The 20,924-nt window shown below is 38.2% G+C and overlaps 1 long non-coding RNA gene across 2 annotated transcripts; it reads right to left on the minus strand.

Moving 5' to 3' along the window:
• Positions 1 to 12: 12 nt before the first annotated feature.
• Positions 13 to 20,478, minus strand: LOC128377618 (uncharacterized). 2 transcript variants are annotated; one of them, XR_008323330.1, is made up of 4 exons: positions 20,459 to 20,478; positions 20,114 to 20,161; positions 19,870 to 19,938; positions 19,621 to 19,746 (listed from the first exon to the last, which is right to left on the minus strand). It is a non-coding gene; the product is annotated as an uncharacterized LOC128377618 (long non-coding RNA). The 2 variants fall into 2 exon arrangements; XR_008323331.1 differs by lacking the exons at positions 19,621 to 19,746; positions 19,870 to 19,938; positions 20,459 to 20,478 and adding exons at positions 13 to 260; positions 430 to 498 and having other exon boundaries at positions 20,114 to 20,154.
• Positions 20,479 to 20,924: the final 446 nt, after the last annotated feature.

Here is a 20,924-nt window from a genome sequence, read left to right on the forward strand (position 1 = left end):
AATCTTTATAAGGTTTGCACTGCATAGACAAATTCCCCACAAGGATGCAGTCTCTATTATGACGTAAAGGCTAATTGCTTTGCTAAAGCTTTAACTAATCCGTAATGAATGAAATGTAATGATATGAACACTGTTATCACTTATTTTTTGGGTTTGTTGACAGTAGCGTAGAGGTTGCTGAGATCAGTGGAGGCTCCAGTAGAAGAGGAGGAAGCTTTCACAGTGCTGTAGGTCACTGCATCATCATCATCACCATGAACCTTGGAAACAAACAGGAAACAACATCACACATAAATTACACATAATGAAAAAGCAAAACTGGACAGGAGCTGGGAGATCTGAACGTTGTCATTCTAATAACTGAACATTAAGGATAAAATAAATGTTCTTTTTTTTCATCGTTGAGTAACAAACAAACACTCAGCTTACCCGGGCTTTACTGTTGGTGTTCTTGGTGTAGCTGATGGAGGCGTAGGAAACACCTTCTTCAGGATCAACCTACACAGTGAAGACAACATGATGGCTGCTCAGTAACATCTGGATTTACACTGACTCATTTTCTGTTATTTTATTCTCTCTCAAAGAAGGTAAATTAGGCTCAAGAGTCACTGCGTCACATTTTAGAGAACAAATGCATAAAAAATCAAGTGTAACTTTGATTTATGTATTGCGTGTATTGTGTAATCTCACCATGTCCTGACTGGTTCCTGGAGCAGTGTTTAAGCTCGGTCCCTGGACAAATACAGTCTTGTTACCGTTTGCTATTGACAATAATAGATACTTAAAGGGGACATTGAATGTCTTTTGGTCATCTGTCTTTTAAATATTGTTATACGTTATCAAAGTTGACTTGGGGTGAACATATGTAAAGAATATTCCTTGGAAGTCAAAAGTCAGGGTTTCAGTCTGCTCTGAACGCTTCCTTTGCTAAATGACTTCCCCATCAAACTGACATCAGATCGTTCATATACCAACAAGCCATGAAGTTTTTTGGATATGGACAGATGTATTTTAGAAGTTGGTATTTGTATAGAAGTATAGAAGTGAAATTCAAATGATATTGTTTCAGTCAGGAACACTCTCATCATAGATCAAACCATTTGGTGCGAGAAATGGTAATACAGTCTTACTTGGCGTTGAAGGCTCCACTGAGCTAAAACAGGGAGCGCAATGCAAAAACCCATGCAGAGTGGGCTGAAAGCAAAACATGAATTTCAGAATTTCATACTTGAGCCATGATGGGACCCTGAACCAGAAAGGTGGAGGCAAGCTTTACCAGTAGCAGCAGCAGCATGAGCACCAGTGTTGGTGTAGCAAGATCAGTGTAGGTGGGACTCATATTTAAAGAATGGCTGTGATTGGTGTGTGACTGATGCAATCAGTGGCTGTCAGCTGATTACAGCTGGAGGGTATGACGTCCGTGTCCTGCATGAACTAACGCAAGTCTTCATTTGTTTTCATAGTCTCTGAAAGCCAAAGGAAACTTTTGGAAGCTGGCCAATCAGAAGGAGTTTTTAACTGGATTAATCAATATATTCTAATAGAGCCCCAGAATATAAATATACAGAATATATCCCCTTTAAAAAAGAATATCAAAAAGCTTTTGGACTCACAATGTTTTCTTCCATCTGTGTTTTGTTCCCTGAAAAGACAAAAGAGTCGACTTTAGCTTTTACAGTGAAAATAAAGGCTTAACTAAATATATTTTTTAACAAGGTTTCATCTGACAGTGCACTCACACTTAGTTTTCCTCCATATGATGAGCACCAGAACGATCATCAAGAGTGATGCTAAACCCACAGCCACACCGATGATGGTTGCTGTAAAATGTGAAAATATTAAAAACATTATTGACTGCACAGTTCAGTTCTGATCAAAATCCTGATCAAAAAGAAAAAAGAGACAAATGAGTGTTAAGTCTCTACCTTGTTGTTTTGTTGGAGTATGATTGGTTGGTGGTGCTGTTTGGTTCATCTTTGCCTCTGTGCTTTTTCCCATTGTTGTTGCTGTCACTGGTTTTGTTGTTGGTGTTGATGTTGTTGTTAACTTTGTTGTTGGTGATGTTGTTGTTGAAGCTCTTTTTGTTTCCTCATCTGGACAAATTAAAAAGAACAAGAGAAAAACAGAGAGATGAAAACAAAAGAATTTTCTTTGGCTTGACTTATTCACTTTGTCCACTTATTCCTGTTGGTATCTATATTGTGGATTTCACATCCTCACCTGGATGAGTGAAATCCCAAAATACAAGCAAACAAATACTCCATAATAAAAATTCATACAAAAAATGAAAAAATAATGAGAGTTTACTCACCTGAAGATGGAGGGTTGAAGGGAAACAGCTGCTCTTCTCCACTGTTTTCATTTGTCACGTTACACTTGAATAACTCAGAATACTTTGACGTCTCAGTAAAATGACAAGTTGTAAACTCCACAGTAGCAGAACAAGAAGACTGTGACTGCTTCATGAGCTGAGTGTTCACATCCTGATCATTACCCTCATACACCCACTGCACTGTGTGTATACACCGTCCATATATCGACACAGAGCAGCTTAACTTCACCTTATCAGCGTCCTTATGTTCAGTCACTGGTGAAGATGGAGATATTGTGAGAGAAAGACAACAAGAGTTAAATTAACTTCATCACTGTAATCATAATTATTGTAATGTTTCAGTATATTGTTCAAACAAGACAGTTTGAGCTGAAAACATTATGATGTAAATACTCACTGATAACAACAGACAGATAAACCCAAGAGTCTGGACCTTGGTGTCGTCCTGATCTGTCGAACTGTCTGCAGACGTAACGACCAGCATCCTCAACTGTGACCTTCTTTATAACCAGAGAACAGTCCGCTGTAACACTCAGTCTGTCTGATTTAGCTTTGGCATTTTCACCAATCTGCCCAAGGTTAATCAGCTCTACTGCTGCTGTGCTTCTTGAATCAGTGAAGAGCCAGGTAGTTCTGTTACATTTATCCTGATCAGTCATCACATTTTTACAGTACAAAGTGGCTTCATCTCCATCTCTGACAGTGATGTAAGGGGAAGTTTGATCAGTTACTGCTGTTGAGAATTTGAGAGACAAATGTGATAAATGAACTGAAATAAGAATATGACTGTAGTGTGAATGTAAAAATCAAACAACTTATTTGACTTACTGAAGTGAAGGTTATTTAAGATTTTTGTATCTTACCTGTAAACTGAAGCCCCAGAATCAGAAATAAAAACATTTTAATCCATCTGAGTTCAACCATCGTGCTTCTCTTTCTTTCTCTCTGTCTTCTTCTCACGCTCTCAGCTCTCAAAATGCAGAAACACACGATCTACTTCCTATAATGAACAAAGTGTCTCCTCCTCTTTGTGGCCTTAGCTTTTTGTAGGCGGGTCATATTTGTTCCCCCTCTCTTTAAATTTGAAGGTTTTTTTGTTTAACAAGCATTGGCACACATACCTTGCAACATGTTATATAATCTTACAAAACAACAGAATATCTATAAATCTACTGTACATAAGCAGCCAAGAGTAAATACATAAAGTTTTAGAATAAGATATTGTAGTAGTTAAGGGTGAATGTGTCCACCCACTCAACATCAAAACCACTTCCCTTCTGTGGCTGCAGCTCAAAGATCATGTTTGCTTTCATGAACATGACGTAATGCTTTTAAAGTGTGAAAACGTTGTTCTCTCACATCCTGTGCATAGGTGCAGCATTTTCCTCTCTCATATTGGTTAACCACATAACAGAAGTTGACTCTTGTTCAATGATGAGACTGAGCCTGGATCCTTCATGTCTTTCTCTCTGGTCCCGAATCTCCTCTGTTCTCCTTCCTCCCATTTCTGCATGCATTCTCCTTCTATTACACCTCATATTCATAAATAGTCCTTGTCTACATTGTCTGTCTTGCTCTTCTTGCAGGGATCCACCAGCACCACTCCACCAAACACCAGAAGGATCATGACTCCTCGGTAGGTGGGTGTTGTGTTCTTCATTTGTAATTGCTACTTTATACCACAAGGGGGCATTGTAGTGCTGTAAGGACGGTGATACGCAGTAGAGTAGAGTGAGATACTGTTTCCAAGATGGCGACTACACTGTACACGGAGCTAAAATGTTACTGAACTACGTTTTGTTATTTACTGTCGCCTCCTAAGCTGGAGGTCTGCCGGAACCTCCAGCCTCAGTCACACCATTCACAGAGTCTGAGTCTCCACCAAAGCTTTGATTCATCTTTCAACTACAACGCCCACCTTGTTACTCCTTTTTATTTGAACTCCTGCTTGTGCTGCCATCTAGTGGTTGCTTGCTCACATAGGCACGCTGACCCTTTGCAGTAAACAACTCTGTATTATTGTGCAATTATAAATAATAGTTGTTGCAAAAGAGACTTTCATACTGTAGTGATTGACTGTGTGAGAAGGCTGTGAGATATGTTATTCAGTTCAGTCAGTTAATAGGAATCAAAACGAGACTGTCTTCATACAGTATCATATTTTCATCTTTATTGTTTGTTGTTGGACAGGTAAAAAAAAAGGTATACAGGTATATTAATAATACACTCAACAGGTTGCCATAACAGGTAGAGCATAATACCAGTAATAGTAATAGAAATGATCAACAGTGCAACCTTTTTCCATGAAAGCACTAAGAAAGGTTAAGTACAACAACAGAAACATGCATACAGTGGCAATTTACAGCTTTAAATGTTTTTTAAAGTTGGAATAAACAATATTCAACCTCATAATGTAAAGTTATAATGGAGTAACTGCAACAGAGCAGAGAGTGAAATCACAGTGTAGTCAGGACTGACGTTTTATTTCTGGAGGGATTTTCCCACTGTACAGCTCTATTCACCCCTCCTCCTTCAAATGACGCAATTTAATGACATATACACATTATATGGTATGCCTCATCTCAACTCTACCATTTCTCTGAGTCATAATTACTAAGGCTGCTAGGTGGAATCTGTCCCTCAAACATAACTACACATTGTTTTTGGGCCACTATAGCAACATTTATCTGTTGATCAGTGGAGTCAGACAGAAGCAGAAGGTTCTTAAATGTTTTCATATATCACTGTAGCTTCATCTCCATCTTCATCATCATGCACCTGTGAGGAACAACACAACACACCTGAGCTTCTGAGATATAATAGAACAAATAAATGATTTTTGTTGATTCAGCCACACAATGCTCTCTTTATTGTTCTCTTCACAAAATCACAGTAAATAGTGAAGTACCACAAACATTTGAATATTCAGTTTTAAAACTCACAGTATTGTCATCCATCTGTTTTTTGTGTCCTAAAAAGACAAAAAGACAGTTGAGTTGAGCTTCCAGGGTTAAAATCCAAGTTCATCTCACATGTTATTCATTAAAATGTAATTTGTAAAAGCTCTCACCTTCAATTCTTGTCCATATGTTGACTGACACAACAGCAATTATAAGCGATGTCAGACCTGTGGACAAAATGATTAACCTCCACCAACCTGGAAATTAAAGTGAAAACCATAAAAATGTCAGCAGCAACAAATCCTGCAGCTAAATATAGAGAGTTGTCTTTTTTTTCTTTCCAATGATCCAAATATTCCAAATTCTAACTATCCACAGCCAGGTGTCACACAAAGATACACATTTTTGAGTCATAACCATGTGTTGTTGTGTTAATGTGTGGTTCCTTGATTGTGTGCCTTTTTCAGTGCTGCTGATGTTATGGACTCAGGTGGACAAATTAACTTACAAAAGCAAACAAGCTGTGTGGAAAACATATCTCATCTTATCCATCTAATCATGAAAAAGCACATCCTAAATGTTTAAAATATTTAAAATAATCACATGAAGCTTTGGCATGAGTCAATATGGAAAAGCTCATTATGCTCTGCCTTTAAATATCAGTGTAAAAATCTTTCCCATGCTGCCAAAATCCTTTCATTCTTAATTCTGACATCATAATACTTGACCAATGATCTTCCTACGCTTGTTCCTCTCGCCAATTAGGCAATTAATGCTATTTTTCAGATCTGCTATGGTGATAACATGGGATCCTGTCCTATTTTCTATCTTTGTAAGGGCCCACGCTCCTAAAGATGCCTCACAACAACTGAGTATTAACCAAAATCTCTGTGTTGCAATTCACAATCAACTTTATACTTTGTACTTTGTGATAAATTCATAATCTCACCTGAGGCCTGAGAGACGAAGGTGAACAGATGCTCTTCTTTAGTGTAACCATCCGTCACTTTACACTGAAATACTTCACAAGATGTTGACTTCTTGAGCTTGAGATGAGGAGTCGGAAATGTCACAGTGTCTGAGCAGTTATGCCGTGATGTATTGCTGTCTTCATGATCTTCATCCACATCGTTACCCTCATACAGCCACTTCACTGTGTGTCTGCACAGATCATGAGTCCACACAGAGCAGAACAGTGTCACCTGCTCACCGTCATCCTGTTCATTCACTGGTGAAGAACATAAAGCTTTATCAATTGTGGTAATGTTTTTATAGTAATACTCTAATATTTAAATACTGTAATACTAATATACTCACTGTTAATAACAGACAGAACAACCTGGGTGTCCTCTCCTGAGCTGCGCTGCTGACAGTGATAAGCACCAACATCTTCAGCTGTGACTATCTTTATAACCAGAGAACAATCCGCTGCAACACTCAGTCTGTCTGATTTAATTTTGGTATTTTCATGAATCTGCCCAAGTACAACCAGATCCACTATGTTTCCACCTGAACCGCTGAAGATCCAGTCAGTACCGTTACATTTATCCTGATTGGCTGTCACATTTTCACAAGGCAAAGTGGCAAAATCCCCATGTCTGACGATGAAGGAGGAATACTGTCCAGTCACTGCTGTGAAAAAGATGAGATATAAACATGAAAAGTAAACCAGGTTTCCAAGTTGTAGGATTCCACTAAATCATGGTATATCTTGTGTATCCTTACTTGTAATCTGAAGCTCCAGTATGAGAAATAAACACATTTTAATCCATTTGAATTCAGCCATCATGCCTCTCTGTCTCTTGTTACTACTGCCTCTCAGCTATTAATGATCAGTGTGTGCGAGTGCGTGTTGAGGAGAAATGTGTCACTTCCTCATGGGGACTTCCCTAATAAGTTACTTGGACATTTTTTAAATTTGGCAATAATCACATCTTTACATTACATATTTGTTTATTATATAGTCTGCTGGTAAGACTTGCTTCACAGACAGACTATTTGCACTGATGTAAAGATGGTTACTTTGGAAACAATGAGACAATTAAAAAAAAGAAAAGTAGGAAAGTACAGGATGCATAAAGTAAAATGTTACCAAGGCGTTATAAAAATACAGCAGCAGAGGAGGAAGCTGTGAGTCATTGCCACTGGTGTGTTTTTCAGACCACCTCTCAGACAAAAAGAAGAAATAAGAAGAGTACGTGACATATTAGCTTTAATATGTCTCTCTAAAATAATGCACCAAACACAATTGATGATTTCTAAAAAAAAAAAAAACATTTAATTAAATTTTAATCTGCAAAACTGTACAATTGATCTACAACAACTTTGGATTTGTTATAGTTTACACTTTCCACATTCAGCTGTTTTAAAGTACAATACTCAAGAATGACACCAAATCAGGGATGTCACATGATCACAAACCTGACACTTTTATACTACAACAAAGCAAAAACTGAACCGAGACATTAATGTCATTATCACACTATAAAAAGTAACAGATACATGCTTAAAGAGAAAAAAAACACTACACAACACCAGCAGAAACATCACTGAGCTCAATAGTGATGTTTGTGATTGTGAGTTCAATAAGGATTGCATAACTTACTGCATCCCTTTCTGGATAAAAAGGCTCTTTAAAGAAGAGATAAAGACATTGCAAATATTATATCCAATATACTACTGAAAAAAAATGTTCTTCTGTTGTCTTTCCATTCAAGCACAGCCAATTCTGCACACTGCAAATAACTGATCATTAGGATAAAATATACATTTCTCTCTAAGGTTTGCACTGCATAGACAAATTCCTCACAGGGATACAGTCTCTATTATGAAGCAAAGGCTAATTGATTTGCTAAAGCTTTAACTAATCAGTAATGAATGAAATGTAATGATATGAACACTGTGCTCTCTTATTTTTTGGGTTTGTTGACAGTAGCGTAGATGTTGCTGTGATCAGTGGAGGCACCAGTAGAAGAGGAGGAAGCTTTCACAGTGCTGTAGATCACTGCTGCATCACCACCACGAACCTAACAAACAAAAGAGGAACAACATCACACATAAACTACACATAGAGTAATGGCATGAAAAAGAAAAACTCTACATAACTGGACAGGAGCTGGGAGATCTGAAAGTCATCATTTTGATTAGATAAGTGAAATTAACAAAACATTTCCTTTTTTCTCCATCCTGATGAAACTTTTCTCTTCCTTTGTAGCAGTATAACCAAACACCCAGCTTATAATGACTGCTGAGTAGCATCCTAAATTTACACTGACTCACTCAGAGAAATTAGGCTCAAAATCCACTGTGACACATTTTAGAGAACAAAAACACACAAGTATAGTTTTAGAGAGCAGAACAGGTAGACCTAAATGCAATAGACCAAAGGAGGGAGCAGGGCTGCAGAAAAAGGTCTTTATTATTGGCTGATCTGAGCAGAACAAAACGGAAAAAGAACTTCTAACAAGATCCAACAAGGCCTGACCTGAAAACCAAGACTAAAGGCTACGTTCATACCGCAGGCCTTAATGCTCAATTCCGATTTTTTTTGTTTGGCTGTTAATATTACACTTTTAAATGTGGCCTCCTGAAGTGACCTGCATACTCAGTTGATCATTAATGACGTCACGCACAAAACGGTGTTTACGGAAGCTATCATGGCAACAGCAACAGCCAGTGAAGTTATTGGTAGTCTCATTTATGGTCCAATGATGAAAACAGTGTGTGAGAGGGTGATGTTAAAAAAGAGGAAGAGGAGAAAGAAAATGTGTCTTCATGTGGAGCATTAGCTGTGTGTTGCTCCAGAATAATGTCAAAGCCACATTAAATGCAACCTGACTGTTCAGATTGTGGTCACATTAAAAAAAAAAATCCGATAGGTATCCGATTCAGTTCTACATTTGAATGTGGCCTGAATCGGATTTGGAAATGTCCGATTCAATGCGACTTGTGCTGTTCACATTGTCAGAAACAAATCAGATATGGGTCATATTTGAGCGAACAAATCGGATTCAGGTCACTTTTAACTGCAGTGTGAAAATAGCCAAATACTAACTGGACTTACAAATTGATGGGGAACAGGTAACTAAATAAGGGCAGACTGGGAGCTGATTGGCTAGGAGGACAGCAGAGGCAGGGCAGGGCTGATGACACTGATATAGGACAGGTGTGAGGGCAAGGCAGGGCTAACGAACTTGATGCAAGGCAGGTGTGGAGGGAAAAATGGGCTGGAGAGGAAAGCAGGAACGTAGAAGGGAAACACAGAACAGACTGAAAATCAAAACCAACTCTTGCTTTCGAGTTCCCCCCCCCCCCCCCCCCCGCCCTCTCTTCTGTTCTTCTCTCCTCCCCCCCAGGTTCTTGGGGCTCGTCACTGACCGGGCGCAGTGGCGGATTCCTTCGTCCGACCTCCCCACACCGCATCAAAAATCACCGTATCAAGAATACACAATTCATTCAAATTCTGTCAATAAATCTGTTAAAACGTATCTCGTTGGTGATGTGTTCCTTGCTCGTGAATAAGATAAATAACACTCAGCTTACCCGAGCTTTACTGTTGGTCTTCTTGGTGAAGGTGACATAGGCGTAGGAAACACCATCTTCAGGATCAGACTATAAAGTAAAGACAACATGATGGCTGCTCAGTAACATCTGGATTTACACTGAATTTACTCATCTAATGTTATTTTAATTGCTCTCTCAAAGATATAAATTAGGCTCAAGCGTTATTGTGTCACATTTTGAAGAACAAAAACAAAATCAAGAGTAACTTTATACTTCTGGAAGCTGACCAATGAGAACAGAGTGGGCTCATCAGGAGGCGGGTCTTAAAAAGACAGGAGCTACAACAGCCTATTTCAGACAGAGGCTGAACTGAGGGGCTGCATAAAGAGCCAGTATAAAATAAATAAGGAGTTTTTAACTGTAAATCATGCAAAAATATTCCAGTAGAGTCCTAGAATAAAAATATAGAGCTGAATGTGCAGGATATATTCCCTTTAAAACAAAATACCACAAACACTAGTCTTCTCTGAAAATTCTTAACTGCATAAACATTTAAACTCACGTTTTCATCCATCTGTGTTTTGTTCCCTGAAAAGACAAAAGAATCAACTTTAAGTTCGACAGTGAAAATCCACATTTAATAAATTTGTTTATAAAGGTTTCATCTGTCATTGTACTCACGTTTAGTTTTCTTGCATCTGATGAGCACCAAAACAATTATTAAGAGTGATGCTAAACCCACAGCCACAATTGTGAACTTTGCCCAGTCTGGAAAATCTGGAAATGTTAAAAATATTTTGATTGCACAATTCAGTTCTGTTCAAAATCCTGATCAACAGTGAGAAAGAAGACAAGTTGTTAAGTCTCTACCTTGTTCCTTTGTGCTTTTTCCCATTGTTGTTGATTTCATTATTGGTATTGATGTTGTTGTTGTGGCTCTTTTTGTGCCCTCATCTGGACAAATTTAAAAGAACAAGAGACAGAGAGGTGAACTGGAAGACAAAAGGACTTTGTTTGATTCAACTTATTCTGCTTTTACACTTATTCCTGTTGGTGTTTATGTTGTGAATTACTCACCTGGAGCCTGTACTACTAAGAAAGTTAAACATGCCCAGGACATTTTTTCATTATCTGGCTTCACTGAGCCTAACATTGGCCGTCAAGCTTGCAACCTATTAGCTCAGTCAACTGTGGGTTTTCCAGCTACGTGCATGTTCATGTGAAACAGGATGTTGTGAAGTGAAGTGACGTACATAAAAAATGAGATGAAACAGTGATACCAAGTACGTGTCAAAAACTTCTGTTGTAGGGACAGCAGAAAGTCATTTTTATATGTGTATAAACAACAGCCTGTAATTATACAACAGAATAAACAGATGTAGAAACACTACAACTAATGTCCGCATATTAAAAATAGATTAAGACTTAGAATACATGTTGGTATTATTTCCTTGAGAATAGAGTGAGTACAATATACTATTTAGTTGGATGATGAAGAAACCATCACATCAGATATGATGCACGAATGTCCATCGTGGCACCTGGGCAGAAACAAAACACTGGTAATGTTGGTTTTCGAGAGCCAAGACCCTTTGCTGGTCAGTTTGATGAGGGCGATGGCATGGTTGATGGTAGTATAGTGAAGAGAGAAATCTTCACTCAGAATCTGAATCAGGTTATTAATACTGGGGATGGTGCTGCTGTGTGATGCTGAAAGATCAATAGGTACATTTCTTTCTATAGTATTTCCTGGTTGCATGCCAAGTGGGCTGATGCAGAAGGTAGGGAAAGGGGCCGATTATAAAGCCTTCTTCAACCTCCTTGGAGAGTAAGCGGTCAACTGATTCTGGGTCAGTTATGGCTGGAAACAGAAGATTCTATGGAAATGCCAGCGTGGAAACCTTTAAATCTGGTTACCAGGAACTCTATGAATGCTGGATCAGGGTGACTATGGAGTGCTGCTGCCAAAACCAGAATATTAACAGGCATGGATGGGTGCTTACCTAGCTTCTGTTAATTGGGGTTGTGCAGGCACGCAGGGCAGGCACTGCCTCTGGTGCAAAAAGAGTAGAGGTGAAGGTAACGCCACTGGGACATGCTGCATCCGGCATCACTGAAATTGTTGCATATTGTGCGACCGCCTTGGCACATGATGAGCCTTCTTTTTTTATCTATACCATTGGGAATGGGTGAGGTGGATGCCACTGCTTTGAAACTAAACTACATCCCTGTTTGCTAGATGCTCTGTTTTAAAACCACAGAGGAAACAGAAAAGCTGTAACAATAAAATGTTTCTACAGACCAATAAAAATGTAGATATTGCTCTTTTTTATACTTGTCACTTTATTGTAAACTCTGGGCTTTTGTCTGTAGGAATGATAACTTTTTATTTCCAGTGATCTGATTTGTCAGTGGAGTGTTAACAGCTTGTAAACTGACCGTTTGAAGTTAACCTGCTCCAGAGCAGATTAGCTCTTCACCATGAGTTATAATAGTGATGTAACCAAGTAAGAAGTCAACCACCATCTGGAATTACCTCCTTAACCCTAAATCCTACTTTGTAATACAGGCCCCTGGACAAATGAAATTCCAAAATACCAACAGACTGTAGTGAGAGAATACTAAATTTAATGAGGCAGTTTACTCACCTGAAGATGGAGGGATGAAGGGAAACTGCTGCACGTCTCCACTGTTTTTATCTGTCACTCTACACTTGAATAACTCAGAATACTTTGACGTCTCAGTAAGATGGGAAGTTGTAAACTCCACAGTAGCAGAACAAGAAGACTGTGACTGCTTCATGAGCTGAGTCTTCACATCCTGATCATTACCCTCATACACCCACTGCACTGTGTATGGACACCATCCATATGCCGACACAGAGCAGCTTAACTTCACTTTATCAGCGTCCTTATGTTCAGTCACTGGTGAAGATGGAGATATTGTGAGAGAAAGACAACAAGAGTAAAATTAACTTCATCACTGTGATCATAATTATTGTAATGTTTCAGTATATTGTTCCAACAAGACAGTTTGAGCTGAAAACATTATGATGTAAATACTCACTGATAACAACAGACAGAAAAACTGGAGACTCTTTAACCAGATGTCCTGATCTGTCGTACTGTTGGCAGAAGTACTGACCAACATCCTCAACTGTGACATTCTTTATAACCAGAGAACAGTCCGCTGTAATATTCAGTCTATTTGATTCAGCTTTGGCACTTTCACTAATTTGCCCAAGATCAACCAGCCACGCTGTTTCTTTTTTTGTCGAACCACTGAAGAGCCAGGAAGTACTGTTACATTTATCCTGATCAGTCATCACATTTTTACAGGACAAAGTGGCTTCATCTCCATCTCTGACAGCGATGTAGAGTGGAGGTTGTCCAGTTACTGCTGTTGAGAATTTGAGAGAGAAATGTGATAAATGAACTGAAATAAGAATATGACTGTAGTGTGAATGTTAAAAAAAACCCCAATCTGTTAGACTATCTCGGTAAAATGGTAATTTACTAAAGGTTCATTGGTAATAGTCTTACCTGTAAAGTGAAGCTCCAGTATCAGAAATAAAAACGTTTTAATCCACCTGAGTTCAACCATCGTGCTTCTCTGTCTTTCTCTCACACTTTTAGCTCTCGAAATGTTGTTAGTGGTGCCTCATACTAAGAAATGCGGAAATCTACTTGTTATCAGAAGTGAAGTGTCTCCTCCTCCTTCTCGCTGTTTTTCTAACATTATCAACCTTTTGTAGCCGAATCATATTAGCTTTTCCCTTTATGTTTTTGCATTTTACGAACAATGGCGCTTGCATCTGCTGTATGAATCTTATAAATCAATCAAATATCCATATGTCTTCCTTATATAAACAACAATAGTAAATACATAAAGCATTAATTGTTAGTTAAGACTGAGTGTCTCCACCGGCTCACCACCAAAACCACTTCCCTTCCACTGCTGCATCTCAAAGATCATGTTTGTAATCATGATCATCAGATAACTTTTTGTAGAGTGTCAAAAAAGCTGTCTCACATCCTGTTTACAGTAGCAGCATTGTTCTGCTATGTCTTGACAGTGATGAAGAGGGATGTTTGTCCAGTTACTGCTGTTGAGAATTGAGAGAAAAATGTGATAAATGAACTGAAATAAGAATATGACTGTATAGTGTGAATGTTAATACGATTAATTCAATAAGATTTGATTACATTTTTGTATCTTATCTACAAACTTATCTACTTCCTATAATGAAGTGTCTCCTCCTCTTTGCGGCTTCAGTCTTTTTTTCTCACTTGTAAGTTGTCAACTTTTTGTAGGCGGACCACATTAGCTTCCCTTCTCTTTACATGTTAAGGGTTTTGCATTTCACAAGATATCTGCAATATGTTACATAATCTTGTAAATCAATAAAATATCTATCTATCCACTATCAGCAGCCAATAGTAAATACATAAAGGATTAGATATTGTAGGAGTTAAGGGTGAATGTTTCCACTCACTCACCACCGAAACCCACTTGCTTTCGACTGCTGCATCAAAGATCACGTTTGTACTCATGAACATCACGTAACACTTTTAAAGTGTGAAAACATTGCTGTCTCACATCCTGTGCACAGGAGCAGCATTTTCATCTCTAATGTTGGTTAATCACATAATTAGAAGTTGACTGTAGTTCAACGATTAGACTGAGCCTGGATTCTTTACGTCTTTCTCTCTGGTACAGAATCTCCAGTGTTCTCGTGCCTCCCATTTCATTCCATTTATCAAGTCACTGCATGCATTTAAGCCTTCTATTACACCTCTTATTCATAAATGGTCATCGTCCACATTGTCTGTCTTGCTCCTCTCGCAGGCATCTACCAGCTCCACAACTCCACCAACCGCCAGAGAGATCAGTGCTCCTCGCTGGGTCAGGCTCAGATGTCCGTCTGCCAGGATTGCTCCAGCCTCAGTCATGTCGTCCATGGACCAAAACTTTGATTCATCTTTTAACTGCAACGTCCACTTTATTACTCTCTTGACGGAAAAATAAACGTTTGTAAAAATGAGAAGCACAAAATTAAACATCATCACAATTTGCTGTCTAACTCTGCTGCAAGAGCGGCAAAATAATCAGTAAAAACAGTAACTAGTGTCACTAAAGAGCAGAAAGGTAATGAATAAATCAAACTGAATGTCAGTCCTGATGTGCGCTGCTGAAAGTGGTAAAGACCAACATCCATGGGTGTGATCACAAACATTTTTTTTTTTTTTTTTTAAGTATATTTTTTCGGGCTTTTTTTGCCTTTAATGTACAGGACAGTGAAGATAGACAGGAAACAGGATGCAGAGAGAGAGACAACAGATGACAAGCAGGATAAGACCGCTCAGCTCGGGATTCGAATCAGGATCGCCTGCAACGAGGACCATAGCCTCAACACATGGGGTAGGTGCTCTACCCGCTGAGCTATGCTCAACCCCACAAACAGTTTGATGTAACACTCAATCTGTCTTATTCAACTGTAAAGGGTGTTTTAAAAGACATAAGTATTCAGAGTATATGGTTAAAAAATACAGTGTACAGGAATTTAAAATGTCATAATAAGATGTTAAAAAGTCAGTTTGTTAAGGGACTATGGTACAGTTCATGGTTAAACGTTAAATAAAATAAGTGTGGTTACACCCCTATATTTTTATTTTATTTTCTTGTGTCTTAAATAGTGATTAAAAGGCCAATTTCATTGTACTTTACTGGTCACAGCGTAATACTCAAACATGTCAACAGAGGGCGCATAGAGATTGGGAGGAAACTAAGAGGCAGCCTTACAGCGAACATGAGCTAAAGCTGTCTGCCTCTTTGTTTACATCTACATGTGGGTTAATATTCCCCTAAAATACATGCATCTGCTCAAGTATAAGAGTTAATAGTGGGATGTTTAGTAGTTGATGAGTAGTTTTGCAGTATTGTGTTGAAATAAAGATGTTTTGCTGTACTGTACTGTGCATTGCTACGTGGCGCACCTGTGTTGTTTTGTTGTGTAAACTGAACCAAAGGTATGTAAAGGGGCCAATTCGTATACTTTGTTAACTTCATCACTGCAATGATAATTATTGTAATGTTTCAGTATATTATATATATATATATATATATATATATATATATATATATTATATTATATATATTGTTTTCTCACTGTGCATGAAATATGTATTGCATTGTATCTTTGAAGTCAGTTTCTAAGAACTGAGGTGGAAGTGTTTCGATGAGAACGTGGGAACAACAGCAGCAGAGGTCTGCTGGTTTTAGCCTTTAACGATGGCCTAATAAACACCAAAACCGCACAAGGCTAACACAAAAAAGGAACTAGTCTTTTTTTTTTTTTAAAGATAGCATGGAGTAGAAAACAGACAGAAAAGCATCAAACAGAATTTGACTGTAGTGGTGCAGCATGGTGATACTGCAGCAGCTGGAAAGAACACAGATCAGATGGTGTATTAGTGGTCTGAGACCTGTTAGTTTCTCTTTACACCTTTAAGGTCAGTTATTCTGAGAGCTGAGGGGAAGTGTTTTGGTGAGAATGTGGGTACAACAGCAGCAGAGCTCTGATATGACGACATGAACACTACAACCACATGAGGCTCACAGTCACAGTGTTATCACCCAGCACGCTAGGGGCATGGGAAGCATCATATTACCAGATATTATGGGTTAAATAAAGTTAATTATTAGCAGGAAGTCAGACGTTTTTTAAAATAATACACAACCAAAAGGGACAAGTGCCAAAGTAAAGGACTGGTGGATGCTGCTCAAAACATCCACCAAGGCACATCGACTGCAGGGTTGGTCAAACACTTAAAGGTTCAGCCTGTTGACAGCGCTGGACTAGGTGTGTGTGTGTGTGTGTATCCAATCAGGATCACTGCTGAGAGCCACCAGGAAATGGGAAGAGCCACAGGGACCAAACACTGATATATAGTAGTAGTATAGTAAAGCACTGTAGAAGTTCATCTCTGAAAATCACCACTGAGACCCCAGCAGTGTGTTTCTGATGATAACTGGTGTGCTAGCTGCTCTGTGCTTGACCCAAAAGTGTGTACATGAATCAGTCATTTCCTTTTTTTAAAAGGACATTTTCTGTGGAGCCCCAATATTGGTTAAGACACATAACTGAAATGCCCAATAAGTAAAAAGTATAAAATGTGTGTTGAAACAGAATTAAGATTCAGTAGTGACAGGATTCATGGTGATGTTTGACACACATGAACAGACAGATGAAGAGTCAATCAGATAAGATGGTGTGTCAGAGGTCTGAGACCTGTTAGTTCCTCATTGCATCTTTGAAGTCAGTTTCTAAGAATTGAGGTGGAAGTGTTTCGTGGGAACAACAGCAGCAGACGTCTGGTGGTTTTAACCTCTAGCTATGGCACAATAAACACCAAAACCACACGAGGCTCACAGTCACAGAGAAGGACTGAGGACATTGAATGTGTGAAGATTATTGATTACGAAAAAGGAACTAGTCTTTTTTTAAAAAGACAGCATTGAGTAGAAAACAGACAGAATAGCGTAAAGACAGAATTGGACTCTAGTGGTGCAGCATGGTGATACTGCAGCAGCTGGAAAGAACACAGATCAGATGGTGCATTAGTGGTCTGAGACCTGTTAGTTTCTCTTTATACCTTTGAGGTCAGTTATTCTGAGAACTGAGGGGAAGTGTTTTGGTGAGAATGTGGGTACAACAGCAGCAGAGCTCTGATATGACGACATGAACACTACAACCACACGAGGCTCACAGTCACAGACAGGCCAAACTTTATCAAGGCACCAGACAAAGAGAATACTTTCATCTCTGAAAATCACCAGTGAGACCCCAGCAGTATGTTTCTGATGATAACTGGTGTGCTTGCTGCTCTGTGTTTGCCCCAGAAGTGTGTACATGAATCAGTCATCACTAATAACCTACTTAGTGGTTACTTAGACATTGTCTCTAGTCTTTGGACAGTAGTTGTGTGTGAGGCCACTGAGCATGTGCAGAAATGCAGTTGTGTGAGTTTGACAGGACGTTGTTAGCTTGTTGAGCTACATATCACAACCTCTCCACTTTTTACTAAGTTGTAAAATTCTCAAAGAAATTCAGTACAAAGTGAAGAGGTTGTGATATGTAGCATAACAAGCTAATGAAGCTGTAAACAGAAGCAAGTTCCTGCACATGCTCAGTGGTGTCACACACACAAAAAACAGAAACAAGAAGAATTTGTTTGCATTTATTTTATTGTATATTGTGTATTGCTAATATTTCGCATATATACTATACAATATAATATATGATCATCAAGCAAAATGTTAATTTCCACAAAAGTCTGAAAAAGCATGAAACATTAAAATATATTTTTAAACTCTAAAACTGTACAATGAATCTACAACCTGTTTGAATTTCTCAGGTTTCACTCATTCAGATGTTCAATATTTGACTCTAAAAGGTGACACCACTTATTTAGTTCAAGTCAGCAAAGTCACATGATCACATCACACCACTGCTCAGTTTGCCTTTTTACACTTGAACTACAACAAACTGAACGACAGACATACGTGTGTAAATTATGACACTATAAAAATACCAGATACATGCTTAGAGAATTCAGTTCAGTCCTAAAATGATAAGAAATAAAATAGCAGTGAAAACTAAGATTTTAACTTTCACTCAACACCAGCAGAGACATCACTGAGCTCAATAAAGGGCCTGATAGAAAGTTCATTAACGATATTTGAGCTTACCGCATCGCTTTCTGTATAAAAATATATTTATAGTAATACTATATAAAAGAGAAAAAGCTGTTAAAAATCTTATCCATCACTAAATCATCATAATACTGAAAAAACATGACATTTTTTATCATTACCTTCAATAAAATATACATTTCTTTGCATTGTATAGACAAATTCTCCACAGGGATACAGTCTCTATTATGAAGTAAAGGCTAATTGCTTTGCTAAAGCTTTAACTAATCAGTTATAAATTTAATGTAATGATATGAACACTGTGGTGAACGGATGTCCAATAATATCGGATATTTACTTAAAAATGTTATATCAGGAAGTATCGATATCGGTTTTTATAACCGATGATTGTTCTGTAGGCTTCAGTATTTCTGAGTCTGCTTGAACGCAGCATGGGCATGTTTACTGGCGCGTGCTTGATGACGTATAACAACAACAACATGCTAGACTCGTGGGTTGCTAACCGTGGCTAAAGAGTTAATAGCGTCCACCGCCATGTACACGAACACACAAACCAGAAACGAGGTTTAACTCCTCGTTGGCATTTTCTCTGTTATATTTTCGGGGAGTCGCCTCTGTGACATCACCGTTAGAGTCCGGTGGGTCCTATCTGGGTCTCTGCTGGAGACACAACACCTGAGAGGACCGAGTGAGAGGACTTCCTGTAAAGGTACTGCCTCCAAAATATTTACCAGGAACTTCCTGAAGTTCCTGCAGTGGAAACGGGGCTCATGTCTGTGGTTTGGAACTATTTCCAAGTCTGTTCTACAGATAGTAAATTAGCAATTTGCAATGTCTGCAAAGCAAAGCAGAATAATAAATATGGCAGTGACATATTGGCACTTTTTTCCATAACTGAAGTTGAAGTTGTTCTCTTATTTTGCACAGACAGTGTTTACATGTGGACAACCATGTTGCATTTATGTATGCATCCAGTGGGGCATCACAATACAATTAGGCATAATGTGTTAATTCCACAATAGGAGATATGTTATGTTGTAACAGTTTTGGTGTAAAAAGCCTGAATATATATGTTGGTAACGGTTGATATCGAGTTGTTAATCGTAAATTAAGAGTTGGACAATATCAGATATCGGCAGAAAAGCCAATATTGACCATACCTACTGTGGTCTCTTGTTTTTTAGGTTTGTTGACAGTAGCATAGAGGTTGCTAGGATCAGTGGAGGCTCCAGCAGAAGAGGAGGAAGCTTTCACAGTGCTGTAGGTCACTGCATCATCATCATCACCATCACGGACCTTGGAAACAAACAAGAAACAACATCACACATAAATTGCACATAATGACATGAAAAAGCAAAACTCAGCAAAACTGGACAGGAGCTTGAAGATCTGAAAGTTGTCATTCTACACTCAGCTTACCCGGGCTTTACTGTTGGTCTTCTTGGTGTAGCTGATAGAGGCGTAGGAAACACCTTCTTCAGGATCAACCTACACAGTGAAGACAACATGATGGCTGCTCAGTAACATCTGGATTCATATTAATGTTATTTTATTCTCTCTTTTAAAAAGAAATAAGGATCAAAAGTCACTGTGTCACATTTTAGAGAACAGTTATGTAAAAAATCAAGTGTAACTTTATACTGAGTGTTTTGTGTAATCTCACCATGTCCTGACTGGTTCCTGGAGTCATTGCAGTGTTAAAGCTCGTTCCCTGGACAAATACAGTCTAGTTACTGTTTCATATTGACAGTAAGGATACTTAAAGGGACATAAAATGCCTTTTGGTCATTTTATGTCTTTTATGTACTCACACAATATCATACATCTATGTTAAACATGGATTAGGTTTCAAAACTTGCAACAATACTCTCGTAAAGCCCTAGAATAAAAAAAAGAGACCAGAAGCTATGAAGAATATGTCCCCTTTAAAACAGAATATCAAAAACACTGGTTTGCTCTGAGAAATCATGACTGTGTAAACATTTGATAAATCAGCTTTTAAACTCACAATATTTTCATCCGTCTGTGTTTTGTTGCCTGAAAAGACAAAAGAGTCAACTTCAGCTTTTACAGTGAAAAACTATATTTATTAAAATGTCTTTTATTTATCATTTATGACAGTTTCATCTGTAAATGTACTCACGTTTAGATTTCTTGCATCTGATGAGCACCAAAACAATTATTAAGAGTAATGCTAAACCCACAGTCACACCGATGATGGTTGCTGTAACATGTGAAAATTTTAAAAAACATTATTGACTGCACAATACTGCATGAAGCATTCCTAAATGATAAGTAAGTGATGTTTGACTGTTTATTGATTTATATAAATCTTACTGTGTAGCACATTTCCTCTAACGGTTATAATGGTTTTCTGTTATCAGTGCCATAAATAGCAACAAAGTTATTTATCATCAGTAACATGTTAATATATATCACAATGAGAGACATTGTAATGTTTATTGAAACCACAC

The sequence above is a fragment of the Scomber japonicus genome, chromosome 17, assembly GCF_027409825.1.
Source record: "Scomber japonicus isolate fScoJap1 chromosome 17, fScoJap1.pri, whole genome shotgun sequence".
NCBI lineage: Eukaryota > Metazoa > Chordata > Actinopteri > Scombriformes > Scombridae > Scomber > Scomber japonicus.